Raw genomic sequence first — 25,065 nt, 5'->3', positions numbered from 1 at the left:
CAATAAGAGAATTGAAAAGGCTTAAGGGGGATATAATATTGGTTCAAAAGATACATTCTGTGTGAAGCTATTATTTTAATAAAACATTTCATAACCTATCAAGGGTAAAATCTGCCTTAGTGTTTTGCTGCATATAATTTTTAACATTAAAATCTTTCAAAATAAAAAAAAAAGTCTCCATAAAGCAAAATATGGTAGTTATTTGGAGGTGCTTAGAGAACTCATCTTGCAAATTATATGCCCCTAGTGTAGGTTAAAAGTTGATTCATATAGAAAGTGAGGACATTTTGCACATCTAATCATACATTTAAAAAAGAAAGTTAGGACAAAGTGTTTGTTGACACTCAGGGACATTCACAAATTCTTATATAGTTTAGTATGAAAGCAGGGAACATTACATCTCTACGAGTATTCTACTTTTTAAAGGCTGTTTATGACTATAGTATATATTGTGTCAACTCAAAACCCTGTTAGCGGAGGGTCACTAAGCATCTTAAGGATGGTCCTTTAGGGCAACAAGAACGCTGATTTTCTGGTAAACTATTACTTTTGTTTACGCAATAAAAACCCTAAAACAAAACAAAAACCCTAGCTAACAAATGAGAGCACTATATGACAAATGCTCTTCTGGCCGAGACTGACACACCTAAACATCCACAAATATCAACCTCATTGCAAAACCCAGCTAAGCCAGGCTCTGGAAAACCTCTTTTGAATCAGGGGTTCTTCTTTCTAGCCCTCATCTATTTTGTCAATCTGTGCTTGTACACCAAGATACAAAGTCCTACTTTTTCCTGCATCAAAAAGACTCCAGCCCCAGCTTTTCAACTGCAGACATTAAAACTTAATGGAATCCTGTCCCTGGAGAACCTCTATGAGGCATTCTGCCTTAACTCATTATTTACATATCTGGTAACAACTGTAGATTGGTCTACAGTCCCTCCATCTACTTGAATACTGTAACTCTTTCCACCTAGTCTAAGAAACAATTGATACTTTCATGAGTCAAACTATTGCCAAAAACTTTCACGGTTTGAAATGACAAAAAAGTTAATACAGATCCATGCCACGCTGTCTGTTTCCCCATCGTCTACATCATTGTTGGAAAGCAGTAGCACCATCTCAAGAAAGTTTTCATGGTTCGTTTCACAGTTATTTAAATGATATAAGGATTCATTAGTTCCATGGGCACCAAATGGCAACTTCGGTTTGCCAAGTAGTTTCAAAATGTCAAATATGTTTTCATGACTCAATATTTTGCTGCACCTCCTTCTTTCTTTTGGATGCAACAGCATCTTTTAGAAATCTCATGCTTGTTAGCAGCTTGATAACAATGCAACAAATAGAACAGTCAGTAATATAGGATGAAGAGGAATCTGGAAAGGCCATGCATATGCAACAATAAAAAAGATTTTAACTTTCCCTCTTTCACTTAACATGTAAGCCATGAATGCCAAATAAGGTTCCCATTTGGCTTCTTATGGTAGTGAATGTTGGCCTTTTCAAAAAATAACAAAAACCCAAATGGTGCAGTATTTTTCCCTTAATGTAAAACTGCACCATTAGTTTTTTTGTTGTTTTTTGTTATTCATTCACATTGAAAGATACCTAGAAGGAGCTTGGAAATTACAGATATATTGTGAGTGTGATAACCACCACATAGTTATACATTCGTTTTTTTATACTACATTGTTATTGTTGTGTTTTTGTCTTTTTTTCTCTCTCTTTCTGGTCCTGCTGCGGGTGCCCCTAAGTGGATATAGATTTTTGGCTTTCAATATCCGGAGAGTGTTGTTTTAGGGTTGCAGCGGTGGACAAGAAAAGGAAAGGGGGAGCATTGATTTGATAAATATTATTTATTCACAATCACTTAATTGTTGACACTGGTACCTTCACCCCAGTTTCTTAACACTATTACAGATAAACAGCTTTCTTAACAAATTAACACCCTCGGAAAATGTAATGTCTGCTACGTAGCCTAACGTCTTCACAAGCACTCACCTTATTAAAGGGGAAACCAATGTCTGGCTTTCTGCAGTGCTATCCACTTTACCCTGCTAACATAAAGAAAGCACAAGGTGTACCACTTCAGAACTCAGCTTCTGTGGCATCATGCTAGATTGTGGCAAGTGCTGGGAAATGACTTTATGAAGTGACAGACCTTGGGCACCCACTGCAGTATAGAAGAAGGAAGTAGAGAAAGCTAAGAGATGGGGGAAAAAGTGGGGTAGATGACGGTGGATGGGGAAGGACAGTGTATATGTGTATCATGTAGCCTTTCTGTTACATCCCAAGTTGTGTGCTCGCCACCTTCTGAAACCAGGTGTGTAGGATTCAAAAAGGTATTCAAATACATTTGTACTACTTTGCCAGATCTACAAGCAATTTTTTAAATTCATATTGTGTATATTTATGCATGTTTTTTTACAAAGTATGTATTTTGGGGAGATTGTTTATTTTTTGGCCAAATGTTGGTATTTACCTTTTGAAATGTCCACTCTTTTTGTCCTGTACCCTTCTCCCTCTGGCCTCATACAAGCCATGAGTCTGCCCCTTTTTACTGAAAGAAGGTTCTCCTATTTTACCTCTCTTACTTCTATTGCAGCCTTACTCTTACATCACAAGCTGTGTGCTAGCCACTTTCTGAAACCACTAACCCCTCTACTCATCCGCCCCTCTTCTGCATTCTTACTGCCCAGGCCTAGTGCCCTACTGCTACTACTGCTGCTCCTTTCTCACCTTATTTACTCTCGGGGATCACTTCTTATTTTTTCCTATACAGTGCAGCGGGGTCAGTCTCGTGGCTGGATTTGTTTTCTGGCAGTGCCTATCCTGCTCTGTGCCTCAATGATCTTCCCTACTCTGGGGTAGTTCCACGTATATATTTGCCTATTCCCATGTTATTTTCGGGCAAATATTCGTGTATGTTCTTCGTGTTAGTTTATCTCTTCATTTTCTGACGCTTTTCTAGCAGGGGTTAATACTGGATAAACACGGCAACAGTAGGTAGCAACGTGGGTGCCAGGATTTTAAAGGTCTGTAAGAGCGACTCTAATGGCTTCGGGGCCAGGAGTTAAAGTTGCGATGCCACGGAGACTTAGGTAGACTAAAGGCAGTGACTTGTATGGGGGAAGGGACCAGGGAGATTAACTAGGAGATATTTACAAAGACAACAATTCTTCATGTTGTGCTTCTTGGTCATCATGTACATTTACACGCCGCCGTATTATTTTTTCGGTATTTGGTTGGAACAATGAAAACGCAAAATTGTGTTCGTTTTCATGTACTCCCAATTATGAAGTCTAGTATTTATACTGATGGTAATTTTTTTTTCATACTGCAAATAAACCAAAAGGACAAGACATTGAGTAAGGACATTATTAGTGCATGCACAGAATTTGAGTGAGTGTGGCAGTGAATAACAAGTATGAACTAACAATAAATACATATCCGTTAGTCACAAGCCATTAGATGCTGAATAAAAAGGTTGTGATGGAAAGGAACCACAGATCTGTGCCTTCAGGGTGTCCATCAAGGAGAGAAGGGGGGAATCAATGCTAACCTCATGAGGAATTAACCTTGTTTCAGCTGATGATGGTGCACCTTATATATGAAATTGGCAGCAGTAGTTTATAAGTTTGTAACGCACATATGTTTTATATAAAAACATAATGTGATTCACTCATATAGAAAATACAATCTTGCCCAATAAAGCTACACACTAAATTTGTTTTAGAAAATAGTAGTTAACTGTTCTGTTTACTAATTATAAAATTAGCTAGTCCATAAAGGCATATCTAATAGAATATGGCACTATTGTGATTTCTCAGTACAGAAGTCGGTGCATTCCAAATGTTTAAAGGGAAAAATAAAATGTATATTTTATTGCAGACCTAGATGCTATTACCGTACAATAGAAACATTAACTGGAATGTTCTCTGGGACTATAAAGTCATTAACAATTCAAATCATAGATTTATGAGACCCTTAGACAGCTTTACCTTCCATTATTGTCATTTCATAAATCATAGCTACAACACATTTGTAATGAAAACATTTTCAGATTCACTTTCAGTAAGTAATGGCAGTCAAAAAAGTAAAAGAAATAATGTTAATTATAAGGTGTGTTATTAATAATGCATTACAATTCATTAATTATATACTAGCCTGAAGTCAGATGGACAGACAACAGTTCATTGCCAAAGCAACAGAGTACCTTTGGATGGGTATGTTTTTACAGTGCAATATATAATGCAGCAAATAGTTAGGTTACCTACCTATCCCGGACATGTATATTATTTTTAGTTAAGTACTCGATCCATAGATTAGTATAGTTATTTTAAAATAACACTAAAATGGGAGTTGTGCAGTAGTTCCTTGACTTCACTATACATTAAAAAGGGTCAACCCCTATGAGCATCTGCAGTAAGATCAGCCTAGCTGGCCCTGTATAATGTGTAGCTGAATCACCAAGATTTCTTCTCACCCTTTTGGATCTATTCACTAAGAATTTGTGGGGTCAGTTGAGCCAAGGGTTAACGCAACTGATCAGACTCAACTACAGTCATATGCCTTTGCATAATTACACTAATTCACTAAATTCACTAATGTATGTGTTTGCTGGGGGATGGACAAGGCCCTGCAACTTTAAATTTTGCAAGTTAAAGGTGAGGGCATGCACATTCAATGTGTTTTCAAGTTAAGCAATCTTAATTGCTCTGTAACCCTGTCTCATATTGTGATTGCTGTATGTTTTTCAAATTTCAAAATGGTCTATGCACTATTTCATGTCTGAAGTCCATTAAAGCTGGATCTTTGTTGTATCACAGACTAATTTATTTGTAAGCGCAAAACGTATCCAGTCCATTTTCTTGGAAGGAAATAAAAAAATGCTCAGAAATCAGCCTACATTTTAGTTATACTTACTCTTCTTCTATACCAGTATATGTTAGTAGGTATTAATATTCATGCCAGACTGTATCTTGTTAATTTTCTATTGATTTTCACTGTCCCTCTATTGTAACAGAGTTTACTGATACTCTATAAATAAATTAAATGTAATATTGCAACATAACGTATCAATATATATAGACAGTGGGATATATGGACATCTACCAGCAGAGTTTGGGATAAATAAATGTAGTTTTTTGTTTAAGAGTTGATGGTGGTTTGCTCTCTTGCAGTTAACATGGCACATTTTTAGATCGTACAATCTGCCTATTGTCCCTTTCTAAATTTACTTGTTAGTCTGATACCAGCACACAGATTATTAGGGGACAGGAGGAGAAGAAGACAACACTTCTACCAATCATGAATAGCAGCATGTGGTGGTAGTCACAAAATGTTTGATGTCTGTGCCATTTTGTGCTAGTAGTGGTGCATCCAGTGGCAGATTCTGGCCTAGATCTTGACACTTTAAGGCCAGCGGTTTCTTAATAGCATATATGCATTCACTGGCTGGATGCACATCATATTCTGAAGTGCAGCACACAAAACGATTAAAACAATTTGTTCTTATGGAAACTAAAGGGCCCTGCTAAACATGGTTCATATTTTAATGAATTAAATTATTATTTACTTCAATCTGCTCATAGTCTTATATAGCTAAGCTGTATGCACAGTGTGTGGATTGAAAAAATGGAGAAAGGTAGATGAGAGGGGAAGATATTTGATCTTTTTTTTTCCAATGGATTGTAAAAATTGTGTTGATGCCAAGTATGTGTTTTAAAAGCTACATAAACAGTAAAATGAGACAAGCACAATTGCTTGATGGGCATATCCTAATTGTAGTAGACAAATGAGTGCATCCTAGGATGTCCTAAGGCAAGTATAAAATGAATGGGAAGCTTTCAAGGATTTTTTCCCTTCAAGACTCTAATTTATACTGGTTCTAATGAATCCCAGAACACAAAAAGAACAATATTGTTTTAGAGTTCATACAAGTTGGCATGAATAAGTTATAAACATACAATCTTATGGTTTATTTAGAACACACCACTATAAAACACACACACCTGAAGTGCTCTACTATTGAGAAATTTGCAGTGGAACAGTATCAAAAATCTATTATTATTATTTATTGTTTTATATAGCGCCATCAAGTTCCGTAGCGCTGTACAATGGGTAGACAAGACAGAACAAGTAGCATGTAACAAAACAAATTGACTAACAGCGACAACAGGTGAGGAGGGCCCTGCTCAAAAGAGCTTACAATCTATGACAACTGTAGACAGAAGGGATTGCTAAAGAAAAAATCTTTCACACTTTAAACAGTTTGAATTCAATTCTTTTTAGCACTACTCCTAAATGCACTTTTCTTTGCCTGCTTTTATTGAATACAAATTGCATTTTTATTTTGACAGTGGTTTCAGTATTTTTTCTATTTTAAGAGTTACTTAAATACTAGAAGGAGAATATGTTCTTAATTTCAATGTTACTTTACGGCAGATATTTACATGTATGACACTTTTTTAAATTTGCTAATGAAATATTCATAACACATTTTTCTTTTCCTATTTCCACTGCATCTTCCTAAGTGTGATCCATTTCAGCTTGAGTGTCCTATTTTTACTGTAAGTGCAGTTATGCCCGCTAAGAATAAAAGTCCGACAAAGCAGAAAAAAACAAATATGACTTGCAGACATGTATTGGCTGTGCAAATCAAATGCGTGAAAGAAAAAAATCTACTCTATTTTATAGATGTTAGTTTGTAAATATCTCTATATATGAAAATACAGATGAAATTCTATTGACATATTTAATACATTTTAATTAAAAATTAGAGTCACTTTTGTGAACTTTACCACATAGTAAAAATAATGTGTTTTAAATACTTCATTAGATGATTGTACTCTAAGTGAGATAGCTATTCTTGGCGTAGTATGTGTATATATCATTTTATATATATAGTTTTGCGGGTGCAAATACTGGGCCATGTGTGCAAACTTGTAAATGTGTATCTTTCAACAAGTAAGGTACAATTACATTGGTTTTCATGGTGAGTGCTGTATTGGGTCTATTCACTAACAAGTGGTCAATAACTAAACTAACCAGACTCTAACTAGTTGCAGGCTCTTGCATGCTAACATGCACAAAACGTATAGACTTGTGGCCCTATATAACCCCCTCTCCCCCATCCTAATTCAGTGAGCAAAGATTGATTACTGTTATTTATGTATTTCTTTTTTATTATTTTTGCATGTGTGTGTGAGTATAGCACCCCCTGTGTTACAAGCATATTTATTTGTATTGCATGGGTTTATTTTTCCATTTAACACAGCAACATCACCCTCAGCCACTCAGATACTGTAGGCTTCATCACTAGAACTGTGGGTAGTGGTGGGCAGCAGGGGGTGTGGCCTAAGCAACTGCTGAGGTCAGATGACCCAAAATCCATGAGTAGGATCAGAGAGACTCCATGTGAGTGGAAGAGCGAGAGGAAGGAGGACCATGCTGCAGCAGTAAAGCTGTGCAAGGCCTGAGGTTGCATGGGGCCTACCTGGAGGCATTGATCCTGGCAGGAGCAGACCTAGAGGGACACTATGAAATACCATCAGTGGGGTTTCTCAGGAGTTGCCAGACTGTGGAGTTTAAACACTCAGCCCCAGTAGCAGTAAGATGAATACCTGGACAACTAATTAATTACACAGGCAGCCAGCAATGATGCCGATTACAGACAGGGTAAGGCAAAAAAGTTGAATACCTGTAGACGAGAGAAGAGAGATGATAAATTAGTTCCTGATGATGAGTATGGAATGAGTATCAGCAGAATTAACTCCCTTGGTAAACTCCCAAACAGTGGCACTTAGGAAAATTGGAACTTGGGTGGAAAGTGGCACACCGATGGAATGTGGCCTGTGCCTCTAAGAGGCTTGTGTCTTCAATGTCAGTGCATGCCTTTACATAGGCACTAACATTACAACAAAGATTGGGCCACCAGAATGAACATCTGTTGAGGTCTAAGGTCTTCTTAATACCCTCATGACCAGCACTGGAGAGGTAATGTAGGTGATGGAGAATACTGGATTGATGAGCCTCACAAACATAAGTGAGACCCCCTGTGATAAAGTCCTTGTGATTGAACTAGGGCTTCTGTTGCACCAGGAGTGTAGCCGCAATCGGTGGCGAAAAAACATCAGGCCACATAGGGGTTGGAGAGCTGCAACTTCACACTAAGGTATTTAAAAAAATATATAAAAATGAAAGCATGCATTTTAAAGTACTTTAAAGCGCTTGTTTAAGGCGAAGCTTTGGGACATTAAGTTGCCCCTTTAAGTTTGCAACTCTGCTTGCTTAAGTTACCTTTTCAATACTGAAATGTACAAATAAAATGTCTTTATATCTTCTTTATATATTAAAATCGTTCACAGTCGTAATCCATGCTGTGTAATCTTTCCATTCTGTAAAGAAAGCAATTCATGCATCCCTGTGTTCACTATCTAACATTGATAAATATAAGGGCTTTCCAGGTTATCTGTTTGTAACCTATTTTCTTCATCCACCAATGAAAATTGGTAGATTTTATAAAGAAGTTTAAATCTGGTTGAGTGCCATAAGAAATTTTTCTACTGTTAATTATATTTCTGTAAATTTGTTGGTTATAGTGTTTTAAAGGTAACACATTTCTGAAGATGTTTTTTTGCACATATTCCAGCAATATTTAGCACAAATACATGCATATACAGTAAAAACATTTAGTCCAAAATGCCCTTATCGACCGTTGATTATTTCAGTTGTCACATTTCAACAAATGTGTAATTTTTATATCTGTCTGTTTTGACCAGATGGACACCACCATCTTTCATGGTAATGGGGCCCGGGGCATGCCTTTCCTAGTGGGCTCACTAGCGCCCCCAGCCAAGTTGTACCTGCAGTCAGCAGCCATGAGATCACTTTGTGCATGTGTATAACAATGGGAAGCTCAAGGGATAGCTTATATGGGGCATATGATAAGTGTACAAATCCAGCTTTTCAAGGTGTTTCTGCACAAGAGAAAAAGGCATGTACAGGTAAGAAAAGATACACACATATATTTTAATTTGTGGGTGTATGTTTCACCTGTTGTCAAGACCAACTCCTATGATATCCTCACCTGCTGTGAGTCCAGTGCCCTACCGTGAGTCTAGTGCCCCGTCTGTGAGCTTCTAGCTGCGTTCCTGTTGTGTGCCCTGCCTAGGGTTTCCAGCTTTTTTCCAGCCTTGAGCGCAGCCACAGGGCTTCAGTCATGTTCCATTCCGTGTGGGCTATTCAGCCACAGTGCCTCTTCTGTGGACTTTCCTAGCTTGGCGTGCCCAGTGTGCTCCAAGGTCCCCCATCCGAAGTGTGCTCCAACCTCCCCTATCGGAAGTGTGCTCCAACCTCCCAATCCGAAAGTGTGCTCCAACCTCCACTATCCGTAGTGTGCTCCAAGGTCCTCTATCCAAAGTGTGCTCCAACCTCTCCTATCCGAAGTGTGCTCCAAGGTCCCTCATCCGAAGTGTGTGCCAATCTCCCCTATCCAAAGTGTGCTCCAAGGTCCTCTATCTGAAGTGTGCTCCTAGGTCCCCTATCTAAAGTGTGCTCCTAGGTACCCTATCCGAAGTCTGTATCCGGTCTGTTCCACGGTCCCTTATATGATGCATTGTGGGGTACAGACAAAGCCCTTGGTATCCCCTGCAACTGGACTCCTAGCCGACCTGCTTACACGAGTTCTGACACTTAGTGGTGTTACAGAAAAGCAGGAAAGGGGAAATCCCATGAAATCCAGCCTACGGATAGTAGTAACTTCATTCTTGCACTTGAGAAGTATTGTAAAGCGGTCCCAAGTCTCCTGGAAATTCCGGGAGTCTCATAGGAATACAGTTGTTTCTCCCGCCTCCCAGATGCACACAGGAATATCCCTGATTCATGTTGTTTCTTAATGTCTCCCTACCTTCTCAACAGACCTTCTTCCATGTCCTTGTCTCTTTTTCCAGAGCTCCGCTTCTTCTCTTGTTGTTCTTTCTTTTTCCTGTATGCTTCTCCCCAGTATCAACTCTGGTTACCAGGGCTCATCAAAAGTGCAGAGCTTCCAACTAGAGGAACAGGGGGGAGGCTGTCCCTGTGGGGCATACCGTGGCTTCCCTTGTTTGCAACAGTACTCCAAGAGGACCTTTCTGCTGCTTTTGACAATGCGTACCATCCACTTCTCCTTCAAATGCTTCATGATGACACTGCTCTCTCCTTATACCTATATAAAACATACAAATTACATTTAGGTATACTTAATTATAGTATTAATATATATATCAAAGGAAATGCAGTAAAACTCCTATCTTGACTATACCTTTGGTGAAGGCAGATATTATGTCAGAACAACATAGATCTAAATAACTTAACCCCTTAAGGACAATGGGCGGGCCCTAAACCCACTGTAAACAATGCATTTTGAGCCCGTACATATATGGGCTTTGTCATTAAGGGGTTAAAAATGGAACACTTAATAAATGTACTAATAACACTAGTGATATGAGTTTTTTTTAGCACTGGCGAGTTATGGTTTTATTTCGGATGTGACAGTTCTGCTATAAGGCATTCACAAACCCCACATGTGGAAATACATTATTTAAATAAACATAAAATCGATACCATGAAAGTGTATATATTCAGTTGCTTTTTAGATCTATGTTTTTCAGTTAAGATTTAAAATGGGGAAATACTGTAAAAATGCTAGCATATAATGATTGTAGGAGAATCCTAAAGGCTGAAAGAAAGAGATAAGGGGAAAGGTTTTGAGCTATAAAAGTTTTAAGGATGGTACTTTTTGAATGGAGCTTATTGGTTTAGTAAGAAGAAAATGGATAAATAGACTGTGAATCTATTGAGCATTGCACCTTAAAAGAAAAGTGGAAGAATTTAAGGTCTATTCGGAGATCAAGTTGCAGTAGAAACATTTTCTGAGGTGAAAAGTATACAGTAAGATTCTTGAATTGAAAAAAAAAACTGATTTTGCGTAGGAAAAGTTGAGGGGGAAGCTTAGATGAAAAGTTAGTTCTGTAAATTCTGCTAGATGTAGGATAAATTTTGTATATCCATGTCAGAAAATATATTTTGAATTCATGAAAAAAAAATTCTATTATCAGTTACTGTATACCTAAAGACTGTATACAGTATTCACTATAAGATTTGGTGATTCACCCCATTTATTTTAAAATATATTTTATATGCATATATAAGACCACTAGAACCCAAATGTAACATCTTGCTGTATAATACACAATACCAAAACAATTTCATTATATATATAAAAAACAACCCACTGAAAAATGAATAACACATTAATATGTGAAATGCATATCATGTAAAAAAAACAAAACAGAAATAATACATACTAACAGTTTTCATTTTTTATGAATGTTATACCATTCTTACTGATGGGTTTATAATAGAATGGAAACATCAAAGTTGGGTCTTTATTCCAGATGTTTTAACTGCTACCAAAATAGAGAATGAATTTACAATATTACTTTACCTTAACATAGAAATATAAGATTGTCAGCAAACCAAATGCTACTGAAATGTGAAATAATTTGATACATGAGTTAATACTGGATGAAATGTTTTACCAATAAAGATCCATTGGTCTCATTTACAATGGCAAGCTTTTATTACATTTGTCAATACTTTTCTGCTATGTCTATACATATAAAGGTTAATTATTTTTATGGCACTCCAACAAATGTTGAAATGCTCGTAAGAATGGTTTCTAAATTATAACCTTTTTTCAGTCTGTTGCTTATTTTTGCTCACTAGAAACATATAAGGACATTCTTCATCATTTTAAATTTATTTTTTAAATTCTAAGTTAGTTAGAATGTGATTTTCATCACCTAACTTAGGTTATATTGTTAAAATGGTTTAAAGGGCCATTAAAAGATGAAGATGCCATTCCCTACAAGACTTAACCATTTGTGCAAAAATTCTATCTCATCTACCATATCTTGGTTATCAGCCCCTGTAGCATTCTAAGTGGGGAGGTGGCCACCAACCAGAATGTGTCTAAACCCACAAATTATCAGGCAGATTGCCATTCTGGAAGATTCTGGATGGTCATACGCATTCAGGGCTAACTCTGCCATTAAAAGTTAGCACTTTTTCCTATGTCAACACAACAAGATACAAAGGGTTGTGTCAATCAATGGTTGCTCATTCCAACACCCTCAAAATCATCCCCTAGTTTGGGAACCAGAGAACCCATGAAGGAGGCTGGATCCATAATTGATTGTTTTCTCCTTCCTATAAATGATCACTAAAAGCAAAGTATTGTCTTTATTGTGAATACATATTCCTGTAGTTTGAGACAACTCTATGAGCTTCCTTACCATATCCTTGGTTAATGGAGGGGCTTTCACTAAATTTTAGCAAATCACCTTAATCCATCGATGGGCTTTATTCCACGTAGACAACTAAATAAAAATGAGCACACTTTACCTGGGTATGTTATGATCATTTTTCCCCCTTTCTCTGAATGGGGAAATTTCTGACATTGGCCTTTACCTTTGACCTTCTGTGCAATCCACGTTCCCCTCCAGGTTTTTATAAATGCCATATACTCTCTCCTATATTTCATATCATAATATAAGGAGCCCACACACATTTTGAACAGTACACGGCAAAGCTGTCATCTCATCTGTCATGGGTCAGGAGGATCATATTTTTAAAGATGAATCTTCCACTTAGATGTATCCTCTCATCACGGGTCCTTACACATCCCCTTTGTCCACTTGGATTTTAAACCTCATACGGCATGTAATTGATGCCCCAATGCCCAACAGGTCCCTTAGCACGTTCTTTTTGAATTCCTTCCTATGATACACTGTTGGGGAAATTTCTAATTGCTATCAATTGTGCTACACGCAAACTAAATGCATTTAATAACAATATTTTTGGAGTAAATATAACCATTTATCTCCATTGTTAAACCCAAAATTTTATATACGGCAAATATGAAATCCTTAAATTGCAAATAGATTATAATCTCTTTTGCAACCAGCAAACTGGTTAAAGTAACTTCAAAATCAATAAATATTTCATGATTGTGTATGCATATATATTTCTAATTATACTGTCTCCACAAATTGAAGATGTATTTAAATGGTTTTGTAGCAAGCTTTCTGCAAAGCAGTGAAACACTGAGAGAGCCCACTGACAAATTTACTCTAGGGCAAGGTCAGAAAGAAAAGTATAGGTAGATTTGCAGTTAAATTATAAAACTGAATTAAATGACAGAATAAATATAAAACAAGAGAACAACACTGATTGGGCATAACATAGAAAAATGAGAAAATAATGAAAGTTGATCATTTCTGTTCCTCTGTGTTGCTTATGCTAATGCATCTGTAGATCTTTTTATGCTCTTGTGAATTTAATTTTATTTTTATGCAATGCTGCTGAGCCGGGATGTATCAATATCAATGAACTGTTAGTGTATTCTTTGAGCATATTTTATATTCATCTTTCTCCTTTCCAATTGTGTCCAGGAAACAAAATAGAATTAAAACATTTTTTTTTCTTCCCACTGAGAGCATTTGCAAAATGGACATAGAAGTCTTAGCCAACTTATTTCCAGGTAATGAAATCTGGTATGTTTTATGCTTCGATTATGATAAACCTCAATTAATTTTGCTTTTGCCTGTAAAATGCACAATGGATAGGTAAGTGGATAAAATAAAATAGGTAAAATTACAATATTGCAAGACACAATACAATATAAAAAGTATGATAGCAGACATTTTGTACAAATTATAATGCCCAAATAAAATTGACAAAAGCCATGTTTTAGCATGAAGACTAAGGTATTGATTGTAATAAGGCTTTTCAACCCAAATTACTAAATTAGAGCTAAATGATTATTTCATACTATGGTTCGCATACCAGAGTTTAGCATTTTAAAATGAGGTACTTTTCAATAATAATAAAAGGCCTTAATTAACTAACAATTAAAGATGTACTGCATTTGAAGTCTGATGAGATACATAATTCATTAGATTTAATATTCCATGTGACATTGCCTTTTTATTAACTATCTAAGAATGAAACAAGAACCAATCTCATTCTCATTATTAGAAAACCTTATCTGCGTTCATTAAACAACTTTTTCATACCCCCATCCTAGTTTATCTTAATACCCTACCCTGTTAATATCCAGGTTAGTTCCTCTACAAAACTCACAGAAGTTCCGTCTATCAGACTGTTGAGGTGGGCATTGGTAAATGCACAAAACAGGCTTTATTTCTCATGCCAGATACAGACTGGTAAAAAGTACTGAATGATGTTTTTGCTGCCGATTTAAATTTTCTATTTTCATTAGCATGTAAAAGGAGAGATCAAAGTCTTTAAAGGAACTGAAGTGACGTGCGCTTAAAAAAACATTTTTTTTCCTTAGTTTGAAACAGTTAAGGACGTTGATGAAAGATAGCATGACCTGCTAAATATTTTATAACATGGGCCTGTTCATAGGATCTCAATGAGTGACTCAAATTGTTAAAATGCCAACTCAGAAGTTCTGGTAAGGTAATCAATTACACCGGTTGTGTGGGTCTTATAGGTCTTGTCCTTATCTATATAGCAAAACACAGAATAAGTGACTTAATGCTAATACATTTATTATTATCTTGTTCTTATTTACTTATGATGTCACATGAAGCAACATGTTATAGAAACAAAGATATTAAACCTGAGGCAAAGGGGAACAACAGTGCCCAACATAATATGTGTAATGGAAGAAAAATCTGCCACAATATTATGAACCTTCTACCATATACATTAAGAGACTAAGGAAAATGTTCTTAATTATAACTAATGGATAACTGCAGAGCATCAAATAGATGTATATGTGTACATAAACCCTCTCTAGATGTGGACACAATATCACACACACAGTCATGTAAGTGCATTTAACAACCTCTCTTTAGTTTTAAAAGTAAAATTATTACCCATGTGGGACATTCTGCACAATTTTTACCATTAATATGCGCACATAGTTTGTTTATATTGCATATACAGAGAAACCCCATATTAATGTACATAATGGGCTCTGCAGCATATAAAAAATGTACTTATAGTTAAGCACTACAGTACTTTGTTTCATTTTTCATTCGTCAGACCGTTTCCACCACAAAACATTGAACACTCAAAAGATAAAAATAGAGGAATGGTTGTGCTGCAACTATGTCCTTATTCGCAAATGTCCTTAAAATGAATGTTCTTAAAGTGGGATACGCAAAGACAAAGTTTTATTGAGGTTAAGAGGAGACTGAGATCTATGAGTTATAAATACTCAATGTTATATCCAACCAGATTGAAGATAATTGATGCTGGCACCACTTTCTTTTTTTAAACTCCAGAAGAGGTATCAATTTGGCTGGATTCTAGAACTAAATAATAGTAAATCATTTTTTTTGTTTGTTTGTTACATATCAGCTACTAAAAGTGGTTATTTTCTAAGGGGGAAGGTGGAGCTCGGACAGGGAACGTTGAGGAGGTAGTCGCCAAACTATGTTTTGGATTAAGGGTTCAAAATCCAGTGAGAGAGACTGGATAGGTAGGGGGTGGAAAGAGAGGGGCAGAGACCTTTGTTTTATATATAATATTGTTTCATGTTCACTACCAATCTGATTATTTGCCCAGATTTAGATATGTTTATCTGGCGTTAAGGTCCGATGTTTGCTCAATTGAATACTGTGATGACTAGCTGAAGCTAAAAGCAGGACTGTAACAAAGTATCAGAAGTAAACAGCAGAGCACAAGGAAATCCAGGAATGGATTACAGCAAAGGAGGAACTGTAGCGAGACAGGGGAACTGTAGCAAGACAGGGGAACTGTAGCGAGACAGGGGAACTGTAGTGAGACAGGGGAACCTAGAGATAAGCAGCTCCGCAGCCTGAATGGGGCCTGACAATACTTGATGTCTTATGACCCACAAATTGTTATTTTGCAAGAGACACATTTGTGTTGCAGGAAAAGTCCAACCTTAAATAAGTATTGGGTGGGCCACCAGTTTCATTCTGTTTTTTTCTACTTTCTCAATGGGTGTTTCTGTCCTGATTCATAAGAATTTAGTATTTACTCTAAATAACTCCAAAATTGATGAAAAAGGCAGATATGTTTTTCTAGCTTGTACCATCTATGGTACGAATTACAACATTTTGGCAATTTTTATTCCGCCCCCTTTTCATAATGAGGTTTTGATCGAGTGTTGTAATTTTGTATCATTGAATACTAGGGCAGAAATCATATGTATTGGGGATTTTAACATTTGTTGTGATACTGAGCTGGATAGATTTGGTACCGTATTGGATCCATATGATATGGGAATGTTGGTTTAAGGCTTTGAAAATCATAGGGTCATATATTTATCATGACCATATTACAGGTTCAAGGAATTCTCTTTTTTTCTCTCATGTTTGTTTTGGTGACATATGTTGGTTAGAACATAGTAGATAAGATGATACTAAAACTATAGGGTCTCTGCAACTGGGGAGAGGTGGGGTGAATTAATTTGCTCAAGGATGATTAATTTTAGTTTTTTAGCTTCTATGAGAATGAAATCTGAGAGAAAAAAAAAGAAAAAAAAGTGGGATGTGCCTGTATGTAACCATGAGAGCTTAGATTCTGAAGAGGGTAGTAGCTGATGATGAGAATGAATGTAATGAATGGAAAATATAGTTTGCAGGTTTCATTGGATTGAATTAACCACATCTCATTTGGAAAAGAGAAAAGCTGATGCTGTTAATGCCATTATCTAATGTACTATACTATAGTATTGTGTTATAATAGAAAAACATGAACATAGAATTTGATGGCAGATAAAAAAACATTTGGGTATCCAGTATATGAATTTTTTCCTGATGTAAAAACTAAACATTAATCAGTCCTTGGTATTCCTCAACGTATTAGCGTCTCCCGCTTCTTATGGGAGGCTGCTCGACTTAACTACCACTACCAGAGTAAATTAAAACATTAGTTATACTTATATTACATTTATATATGTGTAAATGTCATAACCCAACAAGACAGGGCTACTAAGGGGTTAACCAATGGGTGCTCATATTTGATGACTTTCAATAACTACCAAAAACCTTTTTAGATATTTTATTTGCACTTCAACATTTACACCCGGGATGCTCCTTTTATTGGCTAATGGACAGGGCAATGAACATATATGTGATAGGAAGCAGTCCTGTTCATGCGTTGTTGCAGTCTTGATATTAATGCTATTGTGATATTGCTGAATGCTGTTTCTATTATTATGTCATTACCATTATACCGTATTGTTGTAGCCCATTTGCAGTTGGTCAAGGCTTACTAGGCCTAGGACCTCCCTTACATAGGTCTCTGGGATTCGTTATGGATAGATTTGTGGAAAAGCACAAACGTGTCTGCACCTCTCTTTCTTCACAAATCTATCTGCGTTACTGGCCATTTGGTGCAGTTCCACATCGGACCAGAGTGAATAATTTTGGACCAGCCTGTGAGCAGCCTGCCCCTGCGGGCTAATGTGACACCCTTTGATGAGTGGCACCCGGGTTGGACTGCATCCCCCTAAAACATAGCAAGGTCACATAACGCAAGGTTACATGATCCAGCGGTTTAACACAAGGCTGCTTTTAGCTGACGAGAAAGCTGTGGTTGAGGTAAGGGGGGTTACTGAGTGAAGGAAAGTGAAGGGGAATGCATGTATGAATGTATGTACGTAAGAGTGTATAAGTGTTTGTATTTGAGCATGTATGTAATAGTGTGTCAGCATAAATGTGTATGTATAAGTGTGTGAGCATGGACAAGGTTGACACTGTTAAGCTGTTTGGGGACAAACATGGCAGAGATAAGCTATATGGGGACAACGATGGCACTAGGAAGCTGGGGACAAAGATGCAAGAGACAAGCTGTTTGTGCATAAAGATGTTACTGTTAAGCTGTTTGAACACAAAATAGCACTGATAAGCTGGTTGGGCATAAGAATTGCACTATTAAGCTGTTTGGGCACAAAGATGGCACTGTTAAGCTGTTTAGGCACAAATATGGTACTGCTGAGCTGTTTCGGCACAAATATGGCACTGTTAAACTATTTGGTGACACAGTTGGCACGGTTAAGCTACTTGGGCACAAAGATGGCACTGTATGTATGGCGCAAATGGTGTGTGAATGTACAGTAACAGTGGTTGCTAGCACAGACATCATGCTCACTTCATGGACTGACCATGTGATAATTTAATCAATTGAGCATATCTGATCTTTCTAGTATAGTTGACATGGATGACTGATCTTGGTGAAAATGGTGGAAGAGTTTACACTCTTTGTTATTTTAATTAAATATTATCTGTTAAATTATAGATGAAACAGTTGAAATGGTGCACAAAACAACACAATATACAAGTAGCAAGGGTGGAGTTTACAGTGGAAATCATGTGGCTTGGGTAGGAAGCGGGGGCAAATTAAGATTAGGGAGCGCATAGGTTTAGTCAGGCCTAGGGCAGCACAAAGCCTAAATACACAATTGGCCCCTATAACCATTCCCCAAACTCCCGTGACTCACCACATACACACGTTCCCACTCAAATAGTAGGCACTTTTATGGTTCCTATGCCTTCCCCAGGGTTCAAATCCATTGGCCACCTTAAAGGGACACTTTTGATTCTCTCTTGACCATAGAGGCTGTTGTGCCATTTTCCCCTGAAGGAGCACACTTATACTGAGACCCAGAGCTGCTGTCCAAACTCATAATTAAGGTATCAGTGACATCGAAAAAATACCACAGTTGACCCCTGGTTCCCGTTACGGTGTAGTTAGCGAATATCTGGGAACAATATATTAGTAGCCAGCCATCTCCTGAATATCACTTTATTTATACATCATAATTTGACAATAGATATATATGGATGTTAAGTTTGGATAATTCTCTAAAGAAAGAAAAAAAAGGATACATTGTGTGTGTGTCTGCTTTTGACAAATGACAGCATTGCTTTATTTATTAGAGATTTAGGTTTCTTCCTTTTAAATGGAGCATACTAAATGATGTCTTGCAGCTGCATTATGTTGAAACCCTTGTTTTAATTTCACCCAGAATATATGATTTTAACATAGTTTTTATCACTAAACAACACAACTCTAGCCATCTGTGTATAAAATGTTGTGCTTTTTTTCTGTATTTCAAACATAAATCAAGGCCCTAGCTGAGCTAAAAGTTTCTACTGCAATTAATTTTTATGTTATACATCCTTTTTAAGAAGAAAAAAGTAGTGGATAATAGTCTAGTGAACCATAAATGCTAAAAATGCAGTACTTGATAAAGTATTAGTGTTCATTAAATGGCAAGTTTTAAATTAAATTTAACCAAAGTGTTTATCTTTAAAATAACCACAAAGTAAAGGAGCAAAAAAACTATGAAAATATTTAAAAAAAGCAATTATGAATTTGTATTCCTTTTGTTTATTAAGTTTTTAATATGTAAAAGGCTTAAAACTTCTCCACAATTTATGTAAAACCCTCTAGAGCTACATCTTTGTAGTAGTAACATTTAAAAATTATATTCTTCTGACCTTCTGAGCTAACTTGACTTCTGTCTAGGGGGCTATAGAATAAATGTTAAGCACGGGTTTATGCTAATATACACATAATTTTGCAAGCAAAATGCTACAGCAATAGTTCAAAGCAGAAATCACTATTAAATAACTGTAGAAGGAAGTAAATGATAAGACGTATGTTGTATTACTTATATATATGTATATATATATATATATATATATATATATATATATATATAATCAAAATTACCAATTGAAGGATAAAGTGCCTGCAAGCTGGAAAGATAGACTCCTTAGGCGATCACTGAGTTAATAGTTATTGACACTTTCCATGTTCTCACATGATTTGTCTTAATTATTGTGCAGCGCTGTAGCACTAAAAAGGTTAAAAATGCAAATTCAGTTACAACACATTTTGCCAAAGGAGAACATTTGTAACTCCATATATAATTGTTATTAAATAGAACGCGATTTATTAATGGCATATGCCCCAGGACTGAGCTGGAAAGCAGCGGATTATTTATAGAATAGACTACATTTTTTTAACCTGTAATGAGCTAATGCAATCAAGAAATCAACATGTTTTCATAGATTGAAAAAATACTTAGGTGATGGTTTTGTGATGGCAACAGCTTTCTATTTATACACTCTACCTGTCTTGTTAGCTTGACAGGGGTGTAATATTAAAATTGCCCCTCCCCCCACAAGCTGCGTATCTGCTTATGCATCCTGTTTGAAATCTATGTATTGATAGTATCTTGGAATATGTAAGTGCATGCTGTGGCATTTTCTGTCATAGACTGACTCATTCCAGGGGGCGTTCTACAGCAAAACCGTGGGCTGATTTGTCTAATTTGTCGCTGCCTACTGGTATATGATGTCATAGTAGACTTTGAAATCTACATCAGGAACAATGGGTAAACTAGGTACATATCTTGATTACAACATATCCAAACATTCATAGAATATTTCACTCAGCATTTCTAGAATGTATTTTTAAACATACTTCTATAAGTTTTGCTCTACTGAAAGATGTTAAAGGTCAGGCGAACCTTAATCAACCTTAGTTATTTTTATGCTGTTTTCAACTATGGGTTTAAAGGTTATCAGTTCAACAATTGCACATTTTTATGGCAGGTTTTCCCTTTTCCCATGGCACCAACTTTCACAACATGTCGTTAGATGCAAAATGTATACAGTTTGAAGAACTGTCCTCGGATTGACTTCACACATTACACCATGGTGAGGGATCTCCCTCCTTTTTCAGATCAATAGAATTTTGGGCAGAAATAAAAAGCAGTTATGTTCAACAGAATCGTGTCAAAACTGAGGAATTAACAAAACGGTTTCATTCTTGTTTAATACAATTTTGTGCTGAATCAAATTAGCTAGCTGTTGTAATCCCTAACCTTTATGTTATCTGTTTTTCAATTTTATTTTTACACTGTATATAAACGTGTGTGTGTGTATATTCCGTATATGCAGTGTATACAGGGGCTAAATCTAAACTAAATGGCCACCGGACGGAGCTACTATAAGATTTTTTGTTTTTATTTAATATGGCCGCGGGGCTGGTGACGGGTGCCTAGTGATGAGAGCAGCATCAGGGGTGAAAGCTCCGCCCCCTCGCACTCAGAGACTGCCGGAGCGCCGGATGTTGTGTCACTGACATCCCGTTTGCATAGAAAGCTGCAGTCTGCAGCTACCAGAGGACGGAGGTCAAGACAAAAAAGCCCCAATGTGGAAAAAGTAGAAGGTCAGTAAACAAATGTATTTTTGTACCAACTGTATCATACTTTTTTTTTTATTCGTAAAAAGAAAAATCTGCAACAGTTAAATGTCCGCACTTAATTCTGTCAAACTTGCAAACTTTTTTTTGTATTTATTTTGGGTGTTTTTGTATTAAACTGTTAGACGAAAGGATCATGGGAATATATTTTGTTTGAATAATTATTAAATGCAAATGAGCCCACTTATATGGCTAATATTCTGCCATCTATTGGTAAGATACATTGAGTAGCATAATAACTTAGTATGCTACCATTGGTTGAAGGCAGACGACCCCCCTGCTGGCGACCAATAGAGGGCTGCTGCGGTACGCGTTAACCCCGTATTAACCCCTTAACCAGAAAAAACGAACACGAAGAATGTCCACGAATATTCGCCCGAAGAGAAGACAGGAACGGGCGAATATTCGCGGAATATAAGATTTTGTTTTGCCGAAGATGAGCATGAAGATGAAGACAACGAGCCCCCTGGTGCCCAAGTCTAACAAGAATTCTTACAGAAACACTCCAAATCAATCTTCTGGAAAGTCTTATCAGAATGTGGAGGATGTTATAGCTGCAAAAAACTCTAGCTACATTTGTATGTGACTGCCCTTTAAATAAAAAAATACAATAATTGCTTTAGTTTCAGTGGAGAATACATTCCCAATGTCTCCATGAGCATTTGTATTCAAACGGAAGACTATGTAACAGAGGCTAATGTAGTATGACAAAAAATAATGGGTTTGCTACATCCTATTAGGGGAATGTTTCCTGTGTTGCAGTCTTGAAACACACACAATATATATAATTTATACAGTACTGTGTAAACATTTTAGTGAAAAAATGCTGTAAAGTAACAATGTTTTCACAAATAGACGTGTTACTAGGTTATTTTTATCATTGAACAAACTGAGTAAACAGAAGAAAAATCTAAATCACATCAATATTTAGTGTGACCTCTGCTCTCTCTACAGAGAGATCAAAGCTCAAGCTACCATCAAGCTACACACTCACCCCCTCAATTTTGTATCTTGACATCCAGTGGAGCTCATCGAACATAGTCAACACTGCTCAACATTCTTAAGATCTACAAATTGTAGATCTTACAGTTTGTACTGTGCCACCACTGGCACCTGAGTGTCCCCAAGTTTCAATATCTCAAACGGAACAGTCCTTAGTTCATAACCTTCCACAAGAGCAGGTGTACAGTTAAAAAGGAGGTCTTATCCAGATCTTTCAAGGACATCTCTAGAGGACTTCCATGTAGCCTAGCAACACAGATTAGACTTGTGATCTCTTTTAAATGTCATGTGTATTGTGACCCCTCACCAGCACCAGACCTCAGCTCATCCAAGTTACAGGGCTGACTTCACCCCAAGGCATAGTTGGAGGCTCTGTAAGGGAAAAAAAGGAACACAACACATCCCGTGGAGGCACATATTGGTTTTAACAAGGGTCTCATGATGAGAGCAGGGGTCTCTACTCCTCTCTGTTATTCCTTCAGTTATTTTTATTGGACACACTGTGAGGTTGAGAGAGGCCATTTGAAACTGTTCTACTTTTTTCAAACCAAAATGCATGTCTAGTGGTCTTACGCTAGCATTGATTTGGATGCAAGCAGATAAAAAAGCTGTGTGACAACATTTACTATTGTACAGCAATATGGAATATGATGGTGCTATATAAAACAATAAATAATAATTTGCCTATTTGCAAGCTTTGTTGTTGCACAGAAAATATAGCTTACAGTGGATAATGCAGTGAAAAAATACAATTACATATGCTCCTGTTGCCCGTTCTTCAAAAGAAGTTATGTGGGCAAGTGGGTCTTGATAACTCATGCTTACTTCTATTTGTGAAGAGGAAAATCAATCATATGGTAATGCTGTGGGCATTACCATATGATTGATATGGTAATACCATAGGCAGAATATCCTACTTTTTGCCTAGCTCTAGAGCAAGATCTCTTTCCATAAAATTTGTAATCTAGGTACTTTAGTATTTTAATAATTTGTCAAATGTACACATATGTTTCAAATATAATACAAATCTATATTAATGTTGTGTGCTGATCATAATAACATGTCCTCTATTGTTTTTTCATAAAATAATATATATACTTTTAGAATAAAAAGTGCACTTTTAGTTGGAGTATTTATTATAATTATAATAAATTGTCCTTCCTTACACATATGTTAACACATAACAATTAACTTCTATTATTTATTGAATGTTTAAGACACATAAATACAATAAATCACTAGTTGAGATCGTTATTTTTAATATTCACATTTTTACATGCAATGAGTAGTATTGAACTTTTGCCAAAAGAAGATTAAAAACATAGACAAGATGTTAAGGCATTAGTGATTAATTCCTTCCTTAAAAAAAGTAATCCTGTGGTTATATTTTGGAATCATTAATGGAAGCTGTAATTATGCCTACTTTATTTAACAAATTAATGATTCTGTGCAAACTAGGATAAAAAGTATTTTTTTGCCATGCAAGTGTTTAAAAATATATTGATGTATTATATATATATATATATATATATATATATATATTGATATGTTATTACATAAAATAATATTTTTTTTTGTTGATTTGTGTTTCAGCATGTGCCCCTGCTACCCCCCTGTCCTGATCACACTGTGATCTCCATGCAAGTCCCCGTAGACTTGCATGTAGATCACAGTGTGTGTGTGATCAGTGCCTCATCGGACTGATCGGATATACCAGCAGGGCCTAGACAGACCATGCAGGGGATATCCTGTCCTCCAATGACGTTCCAGGTGATGTCAGCAGTGACGAGACCTGGAAGGGAATGCCCGATCGCCGTCAGCTGTTACAGGACATCGGGAAGCAGAAAGCCAGGGATGCTGGCTTCTGCTGACAGAGAGGAGCCCAGGATTTATCCCTGCCACTGAAAGAAGGTCAGGACATACCGGTACGTCCATAAGGGTTCCTTGAGATGTGTTTTATGGATGTACTGGTACCATAAGGACTGAAGGGCTTAAGGCAAGTCATTCCATATGATGTTTTTTTTTGTGTGTGTGTTTGCTTACCTAAATAAGAGCACATATTTTCACACAACTTGTCTGACAGTCTCCACCTACAGAAAGTATTTTTTCTTTTACAAATACACTGTATGACCAAAGTATGAGAACACCTGACCATCACACATATATGAACATGTGGCACATCCCATTCCAAAACCATGGGCATTAATATTGAGTCCCCCCCTCCTTGGCTAGGAAGGCTTTCTGCAAGATTTTAGAATGTGTCTGTGAGAATTTGGGCCCATTCAGCCAAAAGACCATTTGTGTTGGATGAGAAGACCTGGCTTGCAATTGGCGTTCCAATTCATCCCAAAGGTGTTCAATGGGTTAAGGTCAGGGCTCTGTGCAGGCCACTCGAGTTACTCCACACTAAACTTGTCAACTATGTCTTTATGGACCTTGCTTTGTGCAGAAGGGTGCAGTTGTGTCTAAAATGCCTTTGCATTCTCTAGTAGTAACATTACTTTTCACTGATAGAGGCCTAGCCCAAACACTGAAAAACAGACCCAGACCATTATTCCTCCTCCACCAAACTTTACAACGGGCACTATGCATTCCAGTAGGGCATTTTTCCCTTGGCATCCACCAAACCAATATTCGTCCATAAGACCTCCAAAGAACATGTTTTTCTTTATTTCGTTTGCCTAGCATGCTTTACCAATCAATTCCAATGCTTCACAAAGAACATGTTTGATTACA

This window comes from Spea bombifrons, chromosome 1, assembly GCF_027358695.1.
Source record: "Spea bombifrons isolate aSpeBom1 chromosome 1, aSpeBom1.2.pri, whole genome shotgun sequence".
Lineage (NCBI taxonomy): Eukaryota > Metazoa > Chordata > Amphibia > Anura > Pelobatidae > Spea > Spea bombifrons.
This window is presented reverse-complemented; position numbering follows the sequence as displayed.